General features: G+C 42.0%; 1 protein-coding gene and 1 pseudogene across 19 annotated transcripts in view; one reads left to right on the top strand and one right to left on the bottom strand.

Moving 5' to 3' along the window:
- SEMA6D (semaphorin 6D) overlaps positions 1 to 23,850 on the bottom strand; it is a 589,551-nt gene that overhangs the window by 20,792 nt on the left and 544,909 nt on the right. For 3 of the 19 annotated variants that reach the window (XM_016928163.4, XM_016928164.3, XM_063794082.1), the window contains exon 2: positions 17,631 to 17,831. The exons of 15 other annotated variants lie outside the window; for them this stretch is intronic. The gene's annotated coding sequence lies outside the window, so the exon portion shown is untranslated. Of the gene's footprint in view, positions 1 to 17,630; positions 22,490 to 23,850 lie in introns of those variants that run through there. One more of the 19 variants, XM_054666904.2, reaches the window with a different exon arrangement.
- On the top strand, positions 22,485 to 23,317 carry LOC744349 (large ribosomal subunit protein eL8-like; annotated as a pseudogene).

Here is a 23,850-nt window from a genome sequence, read left to right as displayed (position 1 = left end):
CCTGTGCTCCTGACTGCCCCATCCTCTGTGTCCTTGTCAGCTTTTCTTGCAAAGTCTTAACCTTGGATGAACTCTGCCACTCACCTTCTGCACCTTCTCCAGAGCAGCTGAGCACTGGTTGAGACAAGCACACTCTAGGACAACTCGCTAGCAATGTAACAGAACTCTTTGTCATCAACTACAAACAGCATCAAAAACTCCATGGAGATCCCATGTTTCTCAATTAAATTAGACCACTCCCCAAATCCATAAATGTAAATTTCCCACTTTCCTCAAGGCCCTGATCTGCTACGTCTCCACACTCTGCTACTTACATTCCTCCCTCCAGCCCCATAGCTACTTCACATAGAATATGAAAGCTGTAAAAAAAAAAAAGCTTCCTCATTTTTCTCCTTTCCCATTGCCAAATACATCAACTCTTTCCCATGTGCTTTTTTTTTTTTTTTGACAGTGTCTTGCTCTGTTGCCCAGGGTGGAGTGCAGTGGTGCAACCTTGGCTCACTGCAACCTCCACCTCCCAGGTTCAAGCAATTCTCCTGCCTCAGCCTCCAAAGTAGCTGGTATTACAGGCGTGCACCACCACGTCCAGCTAATTTTTATACTTTTAGTAGAGGTGGGGTTTCATCATGTTGGCCAGGCTGGTCTCAAACTCCTGACCTCAAGTGATCTGTCCACCTTGGCCTCCCTAAATGCTGGGATTACAGGCGCGAGCCACTGTGCCCAGCCCCAATTTAAAGCAATTGGATTGCTTTAAATCCAATCCCTTCACTCTTTTCTGGAATAAAAAGACGTTGATTATATTTCTCTCTTTCTGGTATTTTCTGTAACTCTTAACCATTTAAGTACTGTCCATCAGCGCTGAAATTTGTCCATGTCTCCCTCATCACACACACAAAAGGAAAATACCTCCTGTAGCCCTGATCCCACTCAAGCTATCATCTGGGTCTTCACTGCTCTTCACTGGCATTGAAACAAACTTTGCTCTACTGCTATAATTTCCTCACCTCCTGCTCATTCTTCTACTTTCTGTGTTCTAGTTCCTCTGTCAGTAGAGACTGACGACCTACAAGTACCTAAAGGCAATGGACATTTTCCAGTCCTATTTCATTTGACTGCTCAATAGCTTTAGAAGCAGTTGACAGTTCACAGCTTCTCCAAACACTGCCTTTCCTTGCTTTTCCTCATACCACATTCTTCTGACGGTTTACCCACCTCTCTGTCTGCCTGTTTGTTTCCCATTAGTTTTCTAGACACAACAAGAATGATCTTTTCAGAATATAAACCTAATCATGGCATCTCATAATCCTCCAGTAACCTTCTATTACTCCTGGGATGGAGCCCAAATCTTTTAAATGTGGCCTTCAAGGTTTTTCAGGTTCTGAGTCCTGCCCCCTCTCACAAGGAGTCCTGTCTCACCTTGGGCCTCTATCCCTCTTGTGCTTCTACCACTCTGCCTCTGTTTTCAGCCCTGGAATATGTCATGTCATGCCACCTACCAAGCCTCGCTCCTCCTTTCCCTCTATGATGGCCCTTTCTGCCTCCCATCCTTGGGCTAGTTAAGTCCCCCTAATTTTTTAGAAAATAGGGAAGATTTTTTTTCAGTCCCTTGGGTCAAGTATATCTCACAGTTGCCAATTCCTAAGACAGCTGTAAATCAACTGTGAATAAAGGAATAAGCAGAAGAATGAACCATGTGTCTTGAATCACCACATCCCCGCTGAATCTCTTAGCGCAAGGTTAGCATTTTGGACTCCAGTTTAATTTAGATTGATTTAGTACCACTAAACAAACAAGAGAGGGCAGCAGACCCAGGGGGGATGGGCCCCTGGGCCTTCCACTTCCCAAGAGCATGGACTTTTTCTGCTGAGAATGCTGTAACTAAAGGAAGAAGAGGGGGTGGAACTAGACCTGTGGCACAAAGAGCACCATTCACTCTGTAGTCTATGACATTTCAGGGGCACTGCTATTACTGTAGTCAATGAGAATGATGGCACCTGGTGTCACAGGAATTATCCATTTACCAACTATGGGTCATGAGAGCCCCAAGAGACTAAACAAAAAAGGAGCAGTGGGTTTAGGTAAGTTGAGAGAGAGCAAAGAGAAGCAACTTGATTGCTATACCTTGGAGCCTATCAAGACAAGGAGGGTTGTAATTGAAGATCAATTATAAAAGGGAGGTTTAGGTTTATATAGCATTCATGTGCCTAGATTCTAAGCAGTGTGTTCTGGGCAGGGCTTTAGATCTTAATGATCACCGTCAGTATTTAATCAGAATGGTATGACAGCTTGGCTGACACCACAAGCTTTGGAATATAAGAAGGTCATCTCCACTGAATTGCAGGCCTTCTTTCACCTTCCATGTGTGGTAAGAAGACTAGATTATTAATCATCACTATATATACAGATTCCAGGAGACCCCGAAGTAGAGCTGAGGCAGGCTACTCTGGGCCCTTCTGAAAAGCATGGGTGCTCCTTGCCTCCAGGCTCACCAAATAACTCTTGGCTGATGTGGTGTTTTCAAGGAGCAGAGGCTTTTTCATTTAAGGAATCGCTACTGCTACCCCACCCTCCACCTCATGCATGCAGCTTCTGTGTGCAGGTGTCACATCTGAACAAATAAATACATCCTCTCTCGCTGTGGGCCATGAGGAGATTGCTGAAAGGCCCCAACTCTGAGACCCTTCCTCATTCTAGGAATGTGGGTTCCCAGGTTAGAGGAAGAGGCTTCTAGCACTGTTATGTTACTGACACTTTATAATTAACCGTCTAAAACTCTGCCCCATGGCATGTGGAGGAAATGAAGCAGCTCTGTGACTCACCTTCCACACAGCTGAAGCCCTGCTGACACATCAGAATCTGTGAAATGTGCATTCTGAAGGAGCAAGGAAGGGCCTGACAGGAGCAGTGGAGACTCACACCATGAGGAACAAATCAGGGATGATTCTTCTCCCACCGACACTGGCAGCAAGAGAGGAAAGAGGCCAGGAACCAGGAGATCTGGGGTCACAGACTGGCTAGCTAGGTGGCCAGAGACAAGTCACTTCACCAGTCTGGACTGATTTTATGCAATACAAGGGGGCTGCTAAATTAAAACTGTAGAAACCTGTTTTCTCTCTAAGAATCCATGTTCTCCTCCTGATGGCTAGAGGGATTCCTACTTCCCTATCTAGTGGGATAAACATCCTGGTGTAATTCCCACTGCTCCAGGCTCTTTCTCCTCAACATCCAAGCATTTCAAGTCACTACCATTATAAACAAACAGCCATTCCCCTGACCTTGAGGCTGCCTCTGCTTTCTCTCTCTCCCACTTCCTTTCTCAGCCAGGCTTCTTTGAAAAGAAGCCTGAGTCCATATTCTCCATTTTCTCACTTTTCATTACATTTGTAGCCCACTCTAGCCTAACTTTAATGACTATGCATCAACCACCTAATTGCCAAATCCAAGGCAATCCTCATTTTAAATCTTCCTTCATCTCCTTGAGGCATTTAATCTCAGTGGTCATTCCATCAGATCTTCAAACTGCACCTGTGACTCCCCTAGTTCTCCCCACCTCCCTAGCTGCTCCTTTTCATTGTCTTCCCAAATTTGTCTTAACATGCTTGCCCGTTGGATGTGGTTCTTCCCAGTTCCATTCCGGGTCTCTAGGGATGTGCTCACATGACACTTACCTTCTTCACTACCACCAATTCACTAATCCCAGATCACACGTCCACCACACACCAGTTCCAATCCAGCTGTCCAACTCCCTGCTAGATATTTTGACCTTCGTAAAATATAGGCATTTTAAATTCAGTAGTCTAAAATTGAACTTAAGATACTTTGCCTTGACTTCTCCTGCTGAATTTCCTGCAGAGCATAGGTTTAGAGCTCGGAGTACCTGGCTTCCAATGTAAGCACTACCATTTACAAGCCATGTGACTTTGGGCATGTTACTTAACTTTCAAATTTTCTTGTTTTCCTGCCTGCAGTGAGGATAATCATATTACTAATATTATTACGATTACTGAATGAGATAACCTATATAAAGCATGTAGCCAAACCCCTTGCGCCTGACAGGAGTCCAGTAATTAGGCCGGGCGCAGTGGCTCACGTCTGTAATCCCAGCTATCTGGGAGGCCAAGGTGGTCAGATCACTTGAGGTCAGGAGTTCAAGACGAGCCCGGCCAACAGGTGAAACCATTTCTCTAGTAAAAATACAAAAATTATCTGGGCATGGTGCTGTGTGCCTGTAATCCCAGCTACTCGGAAGGCTGAGGCAGGAGAATTGCTTGAACCTAGGAGGCGGAGGTTGCAGTGAGCTGAGATCACACCACTGCACTCCAGCCTGGGTGACAAGAATGAAACTCTATCTCCAAAAAAAAAAAAAAGAAAAAAAAAAGATTTACAACTATTATTATTGTTATTGCTATTTTTCATGTTCTTCTCAGGCACTTGTGTTTTAAGCCTGGGAGTCTTCCTAGACGGCCCCGTCTCCATCATCCTCTCCTTTGAACCTGTCAGTACATCCCATTGCTTCTATCTTTTCATTTGTCTAGAATTGACTCTTCATTGGTTTCTGTTCTCCTAGACTTCTAGTGCATTCTCCACAATGCCACCAGAATGATCTTTCTAAAACACAAATGCTATCACGTTACATCCCTGTCCAAAAGCACTTTAATGGTTCCCGAAGGCCTATGTGTAAAGTCTAAATTCATTTCCAAGATTTACAAGATCCTTCACAATTCTATTCTTGCTAGCTTCTCCATCTCACCTAATGATACTTCCCCACCTGGATCCCAAAGCAGTGTCTTCTGCCCATGCTATTCTTTCTAAAACGTCCTTCCTGAAAACTGTCTATTCACCAGCTCAAAACTTACCTGGCCCTCTCCCCTTTCTCATTCTTCCCTCTTCAGCCACACTGCTCTGCTCAGGACAGCTAGTCATACTATGATATTGTATAAATACTTCTATTGCAGAACTTATCACTCCACAGCAATGTTACTGATTTTCACATTTTCTCTATTGGGCTGTGCTACTCAAAGGATCATTTTCCTCTTTACTGCCAGGATCAGGCACAGGGCCTGGCACCTGGCAGGTCCTCAGTAAATACTTGATGAATGGAGGAAGAAATAAAGAAAGAAGGTAGAACACTGACAGGACTTCGCTGTGGCACACAGGCCACATCAAAATGAACAGCTCTCCACCATCAACCCAACAGCGAATCTTGAGTCTACCATCATTCTCCTGCAGCGCTGGCACAACATCCTCATTAGCCTCCAGTTCATGAGCTTCAGGTGCTGCAAAACCAAGAGGTTCTCTATAAAGGGCAACAGATGCCTCTTTTCACACCTACCCATCATTAACAAACTGCCCACCAGAAATGGGCAACACAGGCCAAATAACTAAATGATTTCTGTCAACCTCCCCATCTCCACCACTGAAATTCCTGCTTACTTTGCAGCTTTCCCAGAACAAAGGGAAGGAAAGCAGGGCTATTCCTGAGATTAGAGAGTGGATTTATGGGACTGGCAGAGAAGAATCCTATGTGACTCTTCACTACCTAACAAATATAAAATGAAAATCAGCTTGCCTAATGGCTGGGTTATGCCTAAAATTCTGCAATGGGAAATTCTTTTCTTTGGCCAATGGCCTTTTTTCCAGTTATAAATTAAGTAATGATAGAACATACCATAAGCCAGAAACCAGTATGAAGACATTTGTAAGATCTGATCTTACCCAGCATATCAGAACATGCTGGATTCTGACAGAAGAGAAAAAAGCGCAGGTGGTAGTAGATACTATGGGAGAGAAGAAAGGGGAGGCTGGGGCTATGGAAGTCTGGGTGATCCTTATTAATGCCTTGCTCTTAAAATCAGTGTTTTCCTCAAAGTTGAGTCAATTTTATTTGAGTTATATTTTATGTACATGATAAAGCTGTCGACTTAAGTTTTCTGAAAATTAAAAACCTCTTATGCAAGGTTTTCACTTTAAGTCTGGATTTTCTTAAAGCAAAGCACACCAATATCTGAATCAGTAATACTTTGGTTACATATTAATAATTCAGAAAGGAACTGAAATTAAAAAGAGTTGGGCAGGAAGGGACAGAAAACAGGATCTAACCTGTCTTTGCCAATTCTAAGCAAACCTGGACAAGAATCCCAGCATCTGACCTGTGATCAGAACCGCTGCTCTGGGGACCATAATCCTAGCAACAATTTGCCTACAAGTTTTTGCCTTTCTGCCCTAACTCAAATTGAATAACATTCATTTTAAAGCAAAATTGTCCTAGAAACAATCCTCATTAACAGTGAAAATAATACAAGAAACTAATGAGAATATGAACCTGATATGTAAGCAGAAAATCTGCTATCCGGGAAGATGACAAAATATATCAGCCTCTTAAGACATCAATATAATAACTTGCTTTGTGAAAGTATAATGCACAAGGAAACTTCTACAATCGAAATATATATATATATATATATATACACAGCAGGAGACTGTTGTGGCAGAAATGAACAATGGTGTCTCCTTTTTTCAGGGGAACCGAAGGGTTTTCAAGGCTAACTAATGACGAGAGAAATTGAAAGCCTTCTTTTTTGGTTATCTCCTCCACAGGCATATCCCAGCCAGACTGGGCTCCTCCCCTTCAGCCTCCAGGAAAAGGAGCCATTCTAGACAAAGGAAGGGCTCAAGGTTCCAAGGGATGACCCAGATGCCAAAGGACTCAGCCTGTCTGTGGAACACTGGCTTATTCTACCAGATGACCTGCTGAGGCTGCCATATGGCCTGCATGTGACATTCTGTTCAGGATATTAGGGCCTGGGTCTATGCCTGGTTCTGCCCTTTGGGCTCGGATGACAGAAGTAGAGTATGTTTGTTCTGATGCTACTGACTTGTCTGATGCAACCACCGTGTAGCCATAGCTTTCAATGTACTCCATGGAGCCTTTTCAGGCTTTCAAAGAAATGAACAATACCCTGGCAAAGAAGGACTGAGGATGGGCTGCTGCTCCTATTCCTGTCTGACAAAGGTCAAGCAGATAAATTAAGGGACTTACGATCCAGGAGTAGTGAAGCCAGTGCAGAACCCAGATGTCACAACAGAGTTCAATGATCTATGTTAGCATCACTGCCAACAACAATGGGATTTCACTCTATTTTAAAAGGCTCACATCTTCAGGTTTGATATTCTGCAAAGTGCCTCATCAGAGGTTCTCAGGTGATGTCATGCTTTAAAACAGTTGGTGATGAGTTTACAGAAGGGTTAAAACTCTAATGACCCAGAGGAAGAGAAGTGAAATTTTAAAAGCCAAGAATTTTTAGTCCCAAGTCCTTTGGTTTTCGGTCACCAAAAATAAGGCCTTTGTATTAATATTTGCCTTCTGTATTTGAAAATACAGTAACAGTTGCCTGTCTCTAACAAATGTAGAGAAAGATTACTGATTGCTCAGAAGGATTTAGAGCATTAACCTTATCAGGATTCTGTAAGTCAATCCTAACTTGTTTTTTAAAATGTACTTCCCGGGTGAAGGGGACATGGAACTCTCTGTACTATTATTACAACTTCCTGTGAGTTCATAATTATTTCAAAATAATTATTTTTTAAATGTATTTTTTCCTACTGATGGAAATGTGGCCCATGGTAAGTTAGGTTCCATTTGATAGATCTGGACTAAAAATAGAGCTGTAAGTAAGAATGAGAATAATAAACAGCCCAGGTGAATTTTAAGTCCTGCAAAGCTCAGGGAGGGCCCAGGCTAAGCCTGAGTCAGTGCACCTGTGCATTACCTGCAGCCTTTTGTCTAGGCTCTGTATCTGATGGACTGTGAACTTCTGAAACCTCTGGGTCCACAGAGGCAAAACGGGAGTTTAGGTCAATCCATGCAAGTTCTTAAAATTTCAGTTCCTAATTTTCACTAAATTGATGCAAGACCAAGAGGGTATTAAGCAAACTCAGCCCTTGCTGCCGTCAGGGATGGAGGCTGACAAGCGTTCAGCAGTGGAGTACGGGGTAGAGAACATGGCTCTGGAGCCAGGCTGCCCAGGCAGCTGCCCCAGCTTTGCTGCGCAACCAGTGATCTGACCTTGGGTGAGCTAGTTCACCACTTGGTCCCTCCATTACCCTGTATGTTGGGGATAGGATCACACTAGCAGCTACCTCATAGAGTTGCTGAGGATGGAAGGAGTTCTTGAACCAGAGATCCTGGCACATGGTAAGCACCATAAAAATCACTATTAGACCAGGTGAGTACCAGGAAGCCTGTTCAAGGCTAAAGGTACAACTGTGAGGAAGGGTGTGTGGTTCTGATGCCAGAGATAATTACGCTTCAAACCCTTATCTACATTTGTTCTCACTTTCCTTATGAATCACCTTGGGGGATGTTAATCTTATCCCAAACATTAAACACACCTGGAGATAATAGGGAGGTAAAAAATCTGGATTCTACTCTTAACTCAGCCTCTAAGGATCTGACAGACCATGAGAAAGCCAACTTGCCTCTTCCAGCCTTGGTTTCCCAATCTATACAATGAGAACGCAGGTGATCTCCAATGCCCCTTCCAAGTTGTGACATTTTATGATTTTGAGTTTGGTGCCTGCATTGAAAAAGGTTCTTCACTCAAAGTAAAATTCTTCCCAATTCACACTTCTAAGTTTTTTGTTGTAGCATTGCCGTTGCCTAGGATACAAAGTGCATGTGCTCCCTCTGTACCCTGAGACAGGAGAGCACTGCGATCGCTGCCTCTGATCTGTGACGCTGAACCACAAATGGGCTTTGTACTACAAACTGACTGATGCCTTGAACAGGGACCGAGCCTCCACTGGCACTTACGAATGTGGACTTGGCATTCTGATGGCGTCCCAGATGAAATGGCAGAGGGTGCATTTTCCCCCCCACAACCAAGTGTCCTTGGGAAATACGGCCTTTAAGTGTCTCTTCGAGCTTTCTTGGACCCAGGGGTGAGGTGGTCCCACAGGCTAGCAGATCATGTCCAATACCTTTTTCAAATTGTAGGATGTGCTGTGGGAAGCTCAGTTCACATACACTCAGGACCTCTGTCTAGGTTTCTTAGCCTCTCTCTGCATTCCCAATGTACTTTGCAGCTGATATTTAATAAACTTCTGTGTGTGGGTGGGGATTGGGGTGCCTAGCTCTCATCGATATTCAGCCTAGACCAGGGTTTGGGGAAAGAGCTTTTCACTTATAGTGTTTTATGCTCTTCAAAGCAAATATGTCTATCTACTCTAGTCCTTAAAGCTGCCCTTAGAGGCTTAGGGCAGAAGTTATTTTCTCCACTGAACTTCGTGTCAGCTTCAGGAGAACAGAAGTCATGTCTGTCTGTTCTCTACTTTATCTTTATTACCCACCATAGCATCTGGAACTCACTATCTACTTGGTAAATATTTGCTGAATTAGTAAATAGATGCTTTTCAGACAAGGAGTTAAAGAACTGCTGGAGGTCATACTGCTGATAAGAGGCTTCTGGGTCACCTGTCTCCAGGTCCATTGCTCTATGACCTCCAAGGCTAATCTCAGAGAGGCTCAAAATGGATTTGCATTGACAAAAATCAAAACTAGGTTCCACAGTGACATTCAGCATTGGTCTTACAGCTATGGGGCCAAGAGGGACCAGAGGACAGCATTTGGATGCCACTTCTCTGAACCCCCTATATTTCAGGCATGGTAAAGCACCCCCTCATTCCAGTGCAAACTCAGCTTTCTCCACCTTTCTGCCTTTGGATGTGCTGTCCCCATCACTACCTGGAATGCTCTTCTTGTCCCTTCCTCTTCATGACTGATTCCTCACGAGAAATCACTTCCCACCAGGATTTTCCTTCTTTTCCTTCTCCGGCCATGAAAATCTGGGCTCACTTTCATCAGAGCACATATCACGTGATAGTCTGTTTCCTTCTTTTCATAACTTACTCCCCCGCACTGTAGGTTTCTTTGAGTTCAGGAACTGCCTTTTATATCCGCAAAGAAACTCCCCAAAAAGTGGTTAGTCCACAGGGTTTTAATAGTTCTTGTTGAACGAATTTCTGTGTGCGACCCTGTGCCTTCTCAAGAAAAAAAAAAGTTGAAAAATCTCCACAGAGCCCTTTACCCACTGATGGTGAACTGCTAATGACAGGTCATCCACGATCACCAGTAATGAACACATACACGCACCAACATATTAAATTATGCATTAAATTATTAAATTAAGCATTAAATTATGCAGCAGTATTTCCGGTAGGCAATTGCCCTTACAGCTGCAGATGTGACCATGGTGAGATCTGGACTTCCCTTGATTTTGAAATTGTTGGGAAGGACATATAGGACTTAGCAGTGTGCCAGTGATATTGTCTGGCCCATTTCCTAAGTTGACCAATGCCTTGGACCTAGGGCCTCAAATTCTATTCTAATCACAGGAGGCATCCTGGGGAGGTATAGAGAAAAAAGAATGTTGCTTTCTTTAGACATGCAAACAGGATAAACATTGGTGAAAAGATTGAGAGAAATTAGCCTAATTATCTTTGGAGGAAAAAGTGTGACTGGTTTTCCTTTTCCCCACCTACTCTCACTATAGAGACCTGCAGCTCTTTGACAAAAAAGAAAGGATTGCAAAACCAGGAAACACAGAGGGTGTGGGGTCCTTTGTATGAAGGATACAGGGACAAGGCAGGATTACAACCAGAGTAAGAAAGGCGTTCTAGCAGGACTGGGGGAAAGAACTGGAGGGACCTGTGGGTTTCTTCCTGAGGGGCTGCATCTATTCCAAGCTGGGTAGAGAGGCAGAGCCACCTCTTTCATGTCATATGCGCTGAAAGTCCCAGACACCCTTCAGATCAGTGGACATTCAACAAGTAGAAGCAGCCATTAGTACAAACACAACCCCAGCGCAACAGGCCTGGCCTGGTTTATGAGGTGCTGTAATCACCAGTCCCCAGGCCCTAGGCTCTATCTCAAGTGGGTCGGTTATACCTTCTGCTTACTGTCTTTCAGCAGCATCCAAGCTGCCCAAGGGAGAAGAGGGAATGGAGGCCAGTGTGAAGGACAGGAGGGATCCCTCCCATGCAGCAAGGCACTGCTGGCTGCTCCCACCTCCCTCCTTACCTCACCTCTTCTGAGATGAGCGAAGGATGCATCTCTGCTGACTCCCTCTTTCACCATGGTTTTTTTTAAAGGGACAAGTGAGAAACTGTGAGTAAAAATACTTTAAAAATTGTAAAGGTGCTATACAAGTGTGAAGAAGTAGTATTATTATCACTGCTTTATTTAGTTGCAGTTTGCATCACCCTGGTGTACTGACATCGCTTACACTTTTGCTCAAATCAGTATTCACATGTTTATTTCCACGGCTGCAGTTCCTCTGCGAGTGGCCAGCTCAGCTGAGGCCTCCTGCCCTTGGCTCCTGTTGTTCTCTGAACCTGGAACACCTTCTGCAGCTCCTCTGACTGGCAAATTCCTAGTCATCCTTAGGACCCAGCGCCAGTCTCAGACCCTCTCCATCCCTCTCTCTGCTCTCCTCGCAGGACACTCTATTCATTTCTACTGTGGATTTGCCACAGTGGGTAGAATTGCTCATCTACCTCCTGTCTTCCTCTTTAGACTGTGAGCTCCTCGAAGGCAGGATCTATGGCTTATTAGTAGAAATAACTTCCCAGGCCCAAATAGAAAATATTTCACATGTCTGCTCTACTAACAGAAGAGACTTTGCTTGCTAACCTTCTTATTTTGTTTTCTTTTTTCTTTTTTTTTTTAGACGGAGTTTTGCTCTTGTTGCCCAGGCTGGAGCGCAATGGCACGATCTCGGCTCACTGCAACCTTCACTTCCTGGGTTCAAGCAATTCTCCTGCCTCAGCCTTAAGTAGCTGGGATTACAGGCATGTGCCATCACACCTGGCTAATTTTGTATTTTTAGTAGAGACGAGGGTTCTCCATGTTGGTCAGGCTGGTCTTGAACTGCCGACCTCAGGTGATCTGCCCACCTCGGCCTCCCAAAGTGTTGGGATTACAGGCGTGAGCAACCGTGCCTGGCCTTCTTATTTTGTTTTCATGGGACACACCTGGAATTACGTTTAATACGTAGATGTCACAGACTGGAAAATTAGAGCTGATTATAACAAGCCAGGGTTGCATGCTAACAAAGCACCAGGCATTATGCTAAGCACCCCCTAGGAGGTTGGTGCTATTTTGCAGATGAGGAAATAAAGAAGTAATCTGCCTTTGGTCACAAAACTAAATAATGGGGCTTAAGTCAGTTTGACTCCAATGTCTGTAGTCTTAAGCCCTGCAGCAGAGAAAGATAACACAGAAGAAAAGGAACAGAGAGGAGAAAGAGAAACTTAGGAATTTATTAAGATAAGAATACTGTCAAGAGTTTTTTAGCTTGATTTTATGATTGTTATTTTAAGACATGAGCATCATTATTTCCCCTTTCTAGTCTAATAGTCTAGCAGGTAACTGTGTCAGAAAAATAAATAAGTAAAAATTTCTATGAAAAAATCAAGTAATTGAGAAGATTCATGCAGGGAGCTAGCAAGGATCCTGCCTCCCTAAATCTTAAGTATTGGTTTCCACCTCTTCCTCCTACCTATCTTTGAAGTTAAGGGTCACCAGTGGTCAGAGGCCTCTTCCCTGTCATCCTAGACCTAACATCAAGCCTTTGTTTCCAGGCACGACAGGGCAGTGGTGCAGCAGGGACCTACCCCAAGGTCAGGGAAAAGAGTATATTGGGTACCTCCCTGCTCAGGTGCTCTTGCTTGGAAATAAACTGAAGGCTCACGGCTCGCTCCTTTGGCTCCTGGGCCCTTCAAAGTTAAAGAGAGGCTCCCTTTGAAACCCTTCTTTTAAGTATCTTGCTGACCAGGCAGAGCGGATATGAGAGAAAAGTACATCAGAAGGCACGTCTCTATCTCTGGAAGGCTTGTCTATGTTTTTTTGTTTGTTTGTTTTGTTTTTTGAGACGGAGTCTTGCTGTGTCACCAGGCTGGAGTGCAGTGGCGCAATCTTGGCTCACTGCAGCCTCCACCTCCTGGGTTCAAGTGATCCTCCCGCCTCAGCCTCCTGAGTAGCTGGGACTACAGGCGCGCGCCACCATGCCCAGTTAATTTTTTGTATTTTTAGTAGAGATGGAGTTTCACCATGTTGGTCAGGATGGTCTCGATCTCTTGACCCGCTGATCTGCCCACCTCAGCCTCCCAAAGTGCTGGGATTACAGGCATGAGCCACCACGCCCGGCCATGTTTTTTACTTTCTATTTTCAACTATCAACAAAAATACTATAACCCAACCTGACAAAATGGTTGAAAAATGAGTCGCAATGCATGAAACCCTCAGGAGTTCCTGGATGATGGCCATCCTCTCACCACACCGGAGGATAAGTACCCTCATATAAACCAATGGGAAAGCAGGCTCTACTTTATGAATATTTTGGCTTCACCACCCACTAGCTGTGTGATCTTGGAAAAGCTACTTCACATCTATTAAAAGTAGAAAATAATTGGACCTATCTAAAATGGTTGTTTCCAGGGTCGTAGACTTAATATACGGAAAACTTAAACTTATGCAAGTAAGTACAATTAGTATTAGCTATTATTATGGTTATTGTGTTGATATTATTATTAGCATCATTATGCTTCCTCACTGCTGTGTCCCCTGCCCTGTCATATTCTAACCTTTTCTGAAGACCACTCTGATGATTTCAATATCTTCTTCTATGTTCCAAATTCTCTCTTGGAATATTCTTTGGAAGACTGGACCAAGAAACTGCAGTTCAAATAATTTCCCTTTTCCTAGTAGTAGAGACACCTAAATCAACCACTCAGCAATCAGGCGGGATTCTCATACATATGGCTGTCAACACATTAGAAGTTAAGCATCTTGCCAGTGTACATGGACCAAATATGCCTAATGTCATCATTCTTCTTGAGATGTATCACATGCTCAGACCCACCACTAAAACCTATCTTAACAGGAAAGAGCAACTACACAGATGATTAAAAGCCCTGAGACCTGACTGCTTGTGTGGGCGGGGGGTGGTGGAATACTGCAGATTCCCCACAGTGCAAAAGTCAGTCCAAGAGGCACCTGGCCGAATTCTTTGTTGTGGAAAAGGTAGACTAGGTTAACAGAGAACCCATCCCTGGACTATTCTGGAAAGCAAAGGTGGAGGTTGGTGCTATAATATCTACTAGTCCACTGTGCTCCAACTATCTAGTTTTTCAGCTTCCCAAAGGGCTGAAAATTCTGTATGGCAGTTTATAAACACAATCTCTCAGTGTTTTTTATATTGTTTCCATTCAGAAGTGGGTGTATATATCCTCCCTGTGAATCTGGGCTATGAGTGTTTGAATAATAGAATGTGGTGATGTGATGCTGTGCCAGTTTGGGGCCCAGGACTTAATACATAGGCAGCTTCCACTTCCTATTTCTTGGACACTTGTTGGAACCCAGCTACTGAAGTATGAAACAGCCTAAGCTGCTTGTGAAGACATCCTCATGAAGTGGCCCATAGGGAGAGGAACTAAGGCTATGGCTGTCAGCCCTAGCTGAGCCCTGAGCTGACAGGCAGCACCCACTGGCCTTCCATGAGAATGAGCACCTTAGACCTGGAGCCCCCCTCACCTACTAGAGCCACCCCAGTTGATACTACATAGAGTAGTGATGAGTCTTTGCTGAGCTCTGCCCACATTGTAGATTCAAGGGCTAAACAAATGATCGTGGTAGTTTTAAGCACTAAGTTGTGGGATGGTGGCTGGGTAAATGAACCCTTCCCTGGATCCCCTCAGCACTTGCTTTATCCTGAAATCCTGCTTCCTCTGCTCTTTCCTGTCAGTCCAGCTGAAGATTGAAATTAGCTGTCAGAGCTGGAAATATTCCAGAGAAACAGAGAGTCTTTGGTCAGAATACAGATGTTATGACAATTCCCTAGTAATAGTCTTCAGATTGCTTTTCTATGTGTCAAACAGTAGAAACTTGTCCCTAAAATGTCTTGTCCCAGTCTCTTTAAAAAGTCAGGCTTCTTAGTACTATTTGCAATAGCAAAGACATGGAACGAACCCAAATGCCCATCAATGGTACACTGGATAAAGAAAATGTGGTACATATACACCATGGAATACTATGCAGCCATACAAAGGAATGAGATCATGTCCTTTGCAGGGACATGGATGAAGCTGGAAACCATCATCCTCAGCAAACTAACACAGGAACAGAAAACCAAACACCGCATGTTCTCGCTCATTAGTGGGAGTTGAACATTGAGAACACGTGGACACAGAGAGGGGAACAACACACACCAGGGCCTATTTGGGGTAGGGGTTGAGGGGAGGGAACTTAGAGGATGGGCCAAGAGGTGAAGCAAACCACCATGGCACATGTATACCTATTGGAACAAACCTGCACGTTCTGCATATGTAACCCTTTTTTTTTTTTTTTTAAGTTTATCAGGCTTCTTGATAGCAATACTAGAAATGCAAATTGTTACAAAGGAGACACAACTTTACACTGGTGAAATTAGCTTCTGTTTTTTTAAAGATAATACTAGTAAAGTTGGGATGAGATCAATATATTGCACATGGCAGGGTAAATTAGTACAACCATTTTAGAAAATAATTTGGCAATGTGTAACACACATGCTCCTATATACATAACACACACTTAGAAAACTAACCTTTGACTTAGTAATTTTACTTCTGTTGATTTACCCTTAGCAAATAGTCTAAAGTAGGAAGGAAAAAAATGAAACTTATTTTATAATGGTGAACAAACTGGAAACAGCTTAAAATTGTAAACACAGAGAAGCAGTTAAAAGTATATTACACTAGCCTCATGAAATATGATGCAATCATTCAGATAATAATAATGAAAACCAGTAATCCTCAGCTTATGATGCAATACTAGGAAGGAAAAAAAATCAGAATATAAGGTTGTATGTTCACTGATCACAACTTTATAAAACCGGAGATGCATATAGAGAAATACTAGAAGGAAATAGATTTTTAAAAATTTAAGTTATTTTAGATTTTTCCCCTTTAAAATTAATACTTTATAATTGTTTTAACATTTAAAAAAGGGAGGATGGGAAGATGCTTCACTAAAAAACATTAAGTTACCTTCCATCCAAATAAACAGCTCATTTTCTTGGTGAAGACAGTTATTGTCTGTCTGTTCAATAAAACCAAGAACTAGTACTGGGGTCCTATGGGATATGATTTTTGAAATATGTAATTTATTCTAGAGGATAACTTCCTAGAGAACAAGTCCTTGCTTATGTTTTGTTTTATTTGTACTGTGGGTGTACCCTAAGAAATCACGAAGGTAATTAAGAGATTTCAGCTAAATTAGCATATTATAATTTTTGCTCCCTTTTTCCTTCTTACCTCCTACTTTTTCCTTTCTACCTCCTACTTTTTCCTTCCTAAGCTTCTGAAATATAAAGTGCTAAAATAAAATTAGCAACAGCAATTCCTATTTTGAGAGTGAACTTTAATCTGATTTTCACAAAGATCCATGCCAATTCAAAATCACCGCTGTTCTCTTGGTGCTGGTATTACAGGGATTGTCTTTTGTATTAAAAGTTAAGAATTACAATCACACAGGAGAAAGAAAACCTGGCTTAAACTTCTCAGTGGTCAAATCTACACCAGTAAAAGCAGACGAAAAACTGATTGCAATTGTGTACTTGAATATTTAAAGCCAAAAACATTTGTACCTCAGTTGTTCAAATACTGGCATTTAAGATCTTCCTCAACTCTAAAACATGCACAGGGAAATGGAGAAGGAAGTTCTGGCTTATTTAAATTCCAAAATCCCGCTTAAAGTCCTGTGTGTATGACAGCAGGAAGTAAGGACATTTTCTGTACCAGCCTTCTTGCTTTTTGCTGGAGTAATCACCCTACATCACCACGATCCAAATAAGCGACAAACTAAGCCTTAAGTAAATTCCTATCTGGATATGTAGCAAAACAGTAAATCTGTGTTTTCATAAACAAATTTCTACAGATGACTTGTTTATATTTTACTTTGAAGATACATAGCTGCTTGGAACGCTGAATCTATTTCAAAATTTGGTCACATTGAGCATTTTTCTCAGTCGTAAGATAATCATAGCAGATAAGGGTGATTCTGCAATTCTGCCTCTGTCAGGGTGACAAGGAGTCAGACTTCTCTTATCTCTGTGGCTCTTTTCAAATCAGCCCACTCAATGCTAATACAAATGTAAACACAGTTAGCCAACCATTAGGGGCTTGGGAGCTAAAATGTAAACTCCCTCATTTCTTAGTAGGCTTCTAAGCTAAACAGCCTACTGCTACACAATAAAACAGACCAACAGACTCAAGTCAGAATGTTCTCCAACAAAATAAAATAAAAATAAATTGAATACAATTAAATTAAGCTAAGTCAATAAATAAACAAACCCCACAAACTGGATAACTCATTTTAAGAGGCCCAAAGATAGCTCTGGAAAGTAGAAAAGACAATCATTCCCTTTCTCTCCTTCTGTCTCTTACACACACCCTAAATCACTTGAGTTGTTTAAAAGAATCTGCATTAACACCTCTTGATTAGTGTCAAAGTAAAAATTGTTTAATAGTTAAGTGATGAAATGTGTAGAACTAAGCATCATAGGTTTGATCTTAATTGGCTTGATACTGTGACTTACACTGGAGTTGTTTGTGGGCTTTCACCATTACAGAAAAGCTCCCCATCTCTTCAGGCCGACGGCAGGCTTGTGAAGTGGAGAGACCAACTTCATGATTCAAATGTTTAGGCGGGTGATTAGAGACACTCTGAGCATCACATTCTCTTGTGATCTTAAATTTGCTCAAGTAAATGACGGCTTCAAGCAGAACTGAAGATGTATCTAAAAATGATGATTGTGGAATCTCAGTTAATTTGGAGTTGTTTGTTTTCTCTGAAATGTCTTTTATCATTTCCATTTGTCAGTGACCTTAAGTGGATGAAAAACAAGTGTATCTGAAGTCTGTGTCTGCCATTAAACAGCTATAACTTTTAATACAGACTTTGTAGCAATGCTTGCAGAGGTGCAAGCTGACTGAACTAGGAGAGATCTTGGTTCCCACACTGAATAAATACAGACTCACTGTGTTTAGTGGTACCTCTTTCTTGCATCTTGGAGAGTCTGGGTCACTGGAGAACAGATATTTGGGCCATGATGACTATACCGTAGTGCCTTCTCTAAAAGTTATTGTTGTCATGTAAGACTGTAGGGCTGCCAATTACTTGGTACCACATTGTGGGGTCTGTTTTGATTGGTTAGTGCCCATGCCAGAGGGCTGGCAACATATTTTTATTATAATCTCCCAACACACAAAACTTCTTGGGCTGAAAATCAGAAAATCCTCAGGGATGTCAATATTTGTATATTAGAGTTTTAAGGTCTTGGCTATAGATTTTTTTTTAAGTGTGGCAAAAGTACAGGAGTGAGTTAAGTCTCTTCTGGGAAATTAGCATAAAATCTACAGAAACAAAAGGACAGATCCAAATGAAATGAGCAGAATAATACCAGTGCTCAATCAATTTGATTGTATATTTTAAAAACCACCAAACTGCATGTAGGCCTTGGCTAGAAGTCAAAGATTTCAACTACACAGCTCAACTTTCTCAAGAAGAGTGCTAATTTCAATTTTTATTTTGGTCCCATAATTCCCATAATCCCCATAATTTCTAGTTTTGAAAGTAGAGTCACCACACTTAAAACTCAAACCTAGGCTTGGCATTATTTTACCTATGTCTTATTCCCTGAGGTATCAAGATTACCAGCCATGTTCTTGGAGACCATGTGTAGTCTGCCTTAGTTTACAGCTGAGAAAACCAAGGACCAGAAATTAGGTAGCTTCCTGAGTATGTGACACAGTGGAAACTCAAGACCCAAAGTCTGTGGCTCTTTTCAACTCATGTCTGCTTACTCATATCAATACAGAGTAAATTTCATTGGTGAAAAGGAAAAGTCAGGATCAGCTACGTGATTTGCAGGGCCCTGTGTAAATAACAGCGTGGCTCTCCTTGTTCGAAAAAAATTAAGGATTTGAAGATGGCAACAGCAGAACATTCCAAGCATGGGACCAAGTGCAGCTCCAGGTCACATACCCAGGAAACTGATGCTACCTGCAGTTGTTCCATGATTTACTGGACTTTGATGCTTTGAAGGCAAAGGGGAAGAAAAGCTCTGTGAACACTGAAGATGCTCTAAAATTATCTGTTGCATGAATAAATGAATGAATGAATAACTGAGTGAGTAAGATGCTTCTATACCTAGAGGCATCTTAAAAATTACTACTACGACTGAGGGTCAGGTTGAGCTAATCCAGAAAGTTACTATGAGTACTTTGTCCATCATTTACGTTCCAAAATTCATCATCTGAAAATACTTCACAACATGATAAACCTTCCCACCCCATCACAAACAAGTCTCCAGAATCAGGTTCAACAGTGAGTGGCCGTGTGTACATGTGGTGCTGCTTCTGTGCTCTGATGGGCTCAAGAAACGCCACATGCAGACTTGTTCTTATATTTTCTCTGTCTCTTTATGCTTTTAGAAGTAGCCATCCAAATACTTTTTTTGGGGGAGGAACCAATCCATGTATAAAATCCATAAGCCTTTCCTATATGAATATTTCATATATTGCCAAACATCCTTGATTTGAAAATAGTAAATATAAAAACCAAAACTACTATAACTTAGTGAGTTTATGTCAGATACCATGCTAAGTGCCTTGCATGCATGTCCTCCTGAAGACCTAGTAACATCCTTATTTGGTAGAAATATTATTCTAACTTTCCAGTGAGGAAAACCAGCTCTGAGGGGTTAAGTGGAGACTCAGAATTTGAACCCTGGACTCTCTGGACTCACAAGGATGCACAGTTGGGAAGGAAAATTGCAGGCTGAATATAGAGAGAGTAGCGAAGCAAGGGTTATTGCTTTCCCTTAAGGAACAAGACTCGTATTCAATAAAGCCTGAGTGAAGTTTTACCTTGGTGAACAAAAATGCAACTAGAAAACACTGACAGTAGAAATTTCAAATATTGAAAATCTAGGTGGTTAATTTTTACAGCTTCTTGCAAAGAAACATCAGCTGTACAAAGAGAGGTAAAGAAGGAGCCTCCTTACCTGTATTTTATGATGTCTTAGGACTGATTTATTGTATTATTGTACCAGGAAAAGAGGTTAAACAGGACAGGGTGAAGGAGGACTCGGAGCCAGGCCAAGAGTTCCACTTAGGTAGTCTGCAGTGTATTTCATTAAGTGATAAGAAAGATTAAAAAAAAATGAGTGGGTACCTGTCCTCAGTAGATACAGAATTTATCACATGTAACAGAAACACTACGAAACTTTAGCTTTAGAGCTTTAAGGGTTAATGAGCTTTTTGAAGTAGGAACCATGAGAAAATGTGAATTTATAATCATGAAATGTCTTACAGAGTTGAAGAGAATCGAGTTAGCATCTGTGTCTCCACCTCTCAAGAGATAAAAGTGCCTTCATAATTACGGCTCGTGTTTACTATGATGTTTCAAAGTGTTAATCTGGCAGGGGTATCTTATTTCTCATTTAAAAGAGGCTACAGGAAAAAAATATGGAAGTATAGTGAAAGAGAAGTCGTTTTATGAATCCTGCCTACATTTTTGTAGCATTTTCTTGCAGTGTCATATCTTTTATTTTTTTTAATTGCCTAATCAAATGCAAATTCTGTTCCAAGTATGCAAAATTTTCAAATCATGCAGAAAAATATTGCTGGCCAAACACCAAACTTTGAATAGTTTGAGCACATTCACAAATGTGTTTAATGTACACTATGTGTAGGTAATATGTATAAATAACAATGGTATAAATAACAATGTATAATTCTCTATAACAAAATGGTGATTTTGTTTGTGTATCCACTGGTAAGCCAATCTCTCCCATTTGGGTCAATTTGGTCCCATTCCCCTGCCCAAGACTGCTTTAGGCTTCATACATGAGCAGGTGACATGATGTTATCCAATGAGAGCCCGGGAAAATCTGTTACTAGGAAAGGTTTCCTGGGAGAGTTTGTCTCTTGATCTGTTGGATTCTCACCTCGAATGTACCAGTCCTACTAGGAACATGGAAGGAGCTAGCAAAGCAGAAGGTTAACAGGTTGAGAATGGCAGAGAAGAAACATGGAAAACACCTGAGTCTTTGATGACTTTGTTTAGCCAAAGAATTAACCAACCTTGGAGCAACCACATTTCAGGACTTTTTACTATGTGACTTAATAAGATCCTAATTGTTTAAGCAATTTTAAATTAGGTTTCCTCTTACCTGTAGTCCAAAGCATACTAACAATGGAAAACCCAACATTACTGAGCACCTTATTGTGTTCTAGGAACTGTGACGGTCAATTTCCATGCATTATATTTAACAGATTTCACATCTCTTTAAGAATATTTTCTCCATTTTACAGAAAAGGAAACTAGACTCAGAGGCCTAGTGATATACCCAATTTCTCAAATCTGTTAAGGAAACAGGATGGGTTTCCAACCTACGTCTGTCTGACGTTGAAGGCTATCATTTAAAATCTCTATAGGGGCACATGTCTATGTGTGGTGTGTTATATTTTTATATATGTCTATATTTACATACACCTATGTATAGCGTGGACATATGTACATACATATACATATATGTGTAGTGAAGGCGATATCTATGGTAGCATAATCATTTATCATATATTTTGAATCTCTGATGGAGTGTTAAAGACAGCAGGAATAATTGTGGAAAAAGGCAACAAAATAAATCAAATGGCAAGAACTGGGTAAAGTAATAATTACCAAGTTTTTTTATGCGTTGGAAGTTACTTATCTGCCTTCCCATGGATCAGATAATTCAAGCTCTGTTCTTGCAGCTAGCTGGGACATCACTTCAGATGACATCTGCATTAGACACTTATCAACCTGTACAAAGACCATACTCAATGAGGGCTACCATACACTCTCCCTTTTTCATAGAACACTTTGCCAATCTATGAAGGCATTCTCTTTCTCTTTGTCCTTGGATGCAGGCCTACAAATTTCTGAAGCACAAGCTGCAACAGCCACTACCAGTAAGTCAAGTTTGGCTCTCTACTTTGAAATTCATTTGCCCTCTCAGTTCTATGTGTTCAACTGGGGGCGGGGGGGCAGTGGCTCTTTGGGGATATAACTGAAAATTACTGGGAAATTGTGCAAAGGTAAGGCATCGACCCCTGAGAGCTGAATGAGGTGCAATTACTGCTAACTGAAAATATTATCTATGTATTTCTGAAAATTGAGTCTCAAAACTATATTAGCAGCAATGAAGTTTAAGTGATCCCAAAAGAAAAGGGAAAAGTGTTGTAAAATGTAAATGGCAATAATAAATTTGAGAAGTTGGACTATCTGTGTGTCTGTCTCTTTTCACAGGTAGCTACATGCACGTTCATGAAGTAGATTCATATTTTCTAAAATCAGCATGGTATTTGATTGTACTGCTTAGGTAATTAAAATCGGAAGATTGCTCTCTCCTCCCGCCGCCCAAGATGCCGAAAGGAAAGAAGGCCAAGGGAAAGAAGGTGGCTCCGGCCCCTGCAGTCGTGAAGAAGCAGGAGGCTAAGAAAGTGGTGAATCCCGTTTGAGAAAAGGCCTAAGAATTTTGGCATTGGACAGGACATCCAGCCCAAAAGAGACCTCACCCACTTTGTGAAATGGCCCCACTATATCAGGTTGCCGTGGCAGAGAGCTATCCTCTATAAGCGGCTGAAAGTGCCTCCTGCGATTAACCAGTTCACCCAGGCCCTGGACCGCCAAACAGCGACTCAGCTGCTTAAGCTGGCCCACAAGTACAGACCAGAGACAAAGTAAGAGAAGAAGCAGAGACTGTTGGCCCGAGCCGAGTAGAAAGCTGCTGGCAAAGGGGATGTCCCCACGAAGAGACCACCTGTCCTTCGAGCAGGAGTTAACACCGTCACCACCTTGGTGGAGAATAAGAAAGCTCAGCTGGTGCTGATTGCACACGATGTGGATCCCATCGAGCTGGTTGTCTTCTTGCCTGCCCTGTGTCGTAAAATGGGGGTCCCTTACTGCATTATCAAGGGGAAGGCAAGACTGGGACGTCTAGTCCACAGGAAGACCTGCACCACTGTCGCCTTCACACAGGTGAACTCGGAAGACAAAGGCGCTTTGGCTAAGCTGGTGGAAGCTATCAGGACCAATTACAACGACAGATATGATGAGATCCGCCGTCACTGGGGCGGCAACGTCCTGGGTCCTAAGTCTGTGGCTCGTATCGCCAAGCTCGAAAAGGCAAAGGCTAAAGAACTTGCCACTAAATTGGGTTAAATGTACACTGTTGAGTTTTCTCTACATAAAATAATTAAAATAATATAAATTTTCCTTCAAAACTAAACTAAACTAAAATAAAATGGGAAGATAAACATAGCATTAAGGGATCTCACTACTAGAAAGAACTCTGGAGGTCATATAGACTCTCTCCCGCCCATCACCACCTCTCTTTGTTCTAAGGAGAAAACTAAGGCTAGCAAGGGCAGTCCTTGTCCACAGATAATCTGGTTGTCTAACAGTTCAGCTAGGCTGTGTTCTTCCAGACTCTCAGCTCCTTTTTCAAATTGCTCTGACAGCCTTTTCAGTAATGAGCACACATTTTGAACTTTAAAGTTACATTAAACCAGAGATTAGCTAAGTGTGTGGTGAAGAGAAGAGCGGGAGAGATGGGTAAGAGAGTGAGGGAGGGATCTCTGATAGCTTTCTACAGTTCTTTGGAAACCTAGCAGAATATAGGCTCTGGATTTTCTGATTGGCCTCTGTGGGTATCAATCCTCACAGGCTGGAAATGGACTTGGCTATCAGCAGATGGAGTGGGGTGATCT

The sequence above is a fragment of the Pan troglodytes genome, chromosome 16, assembly GCF_028858775.2.
Source record: "Pan troglodytes isolate AG18354 chromosome 16, NHGRI_mPanTro3-v2.0_pri, whole genome shotgun sequence".
Classification (NCBI taxonomy): domain Eukaryota; kingdom Metazoa; phylum Chordata; class Mammalia; order Primates; family Hominidae; genus Pan; species Pan troglodytes.
Note: the sequence above shows the minus strand (reverse complement) of the source record. Positions and strands in the feature narration are given on the sequence as shown.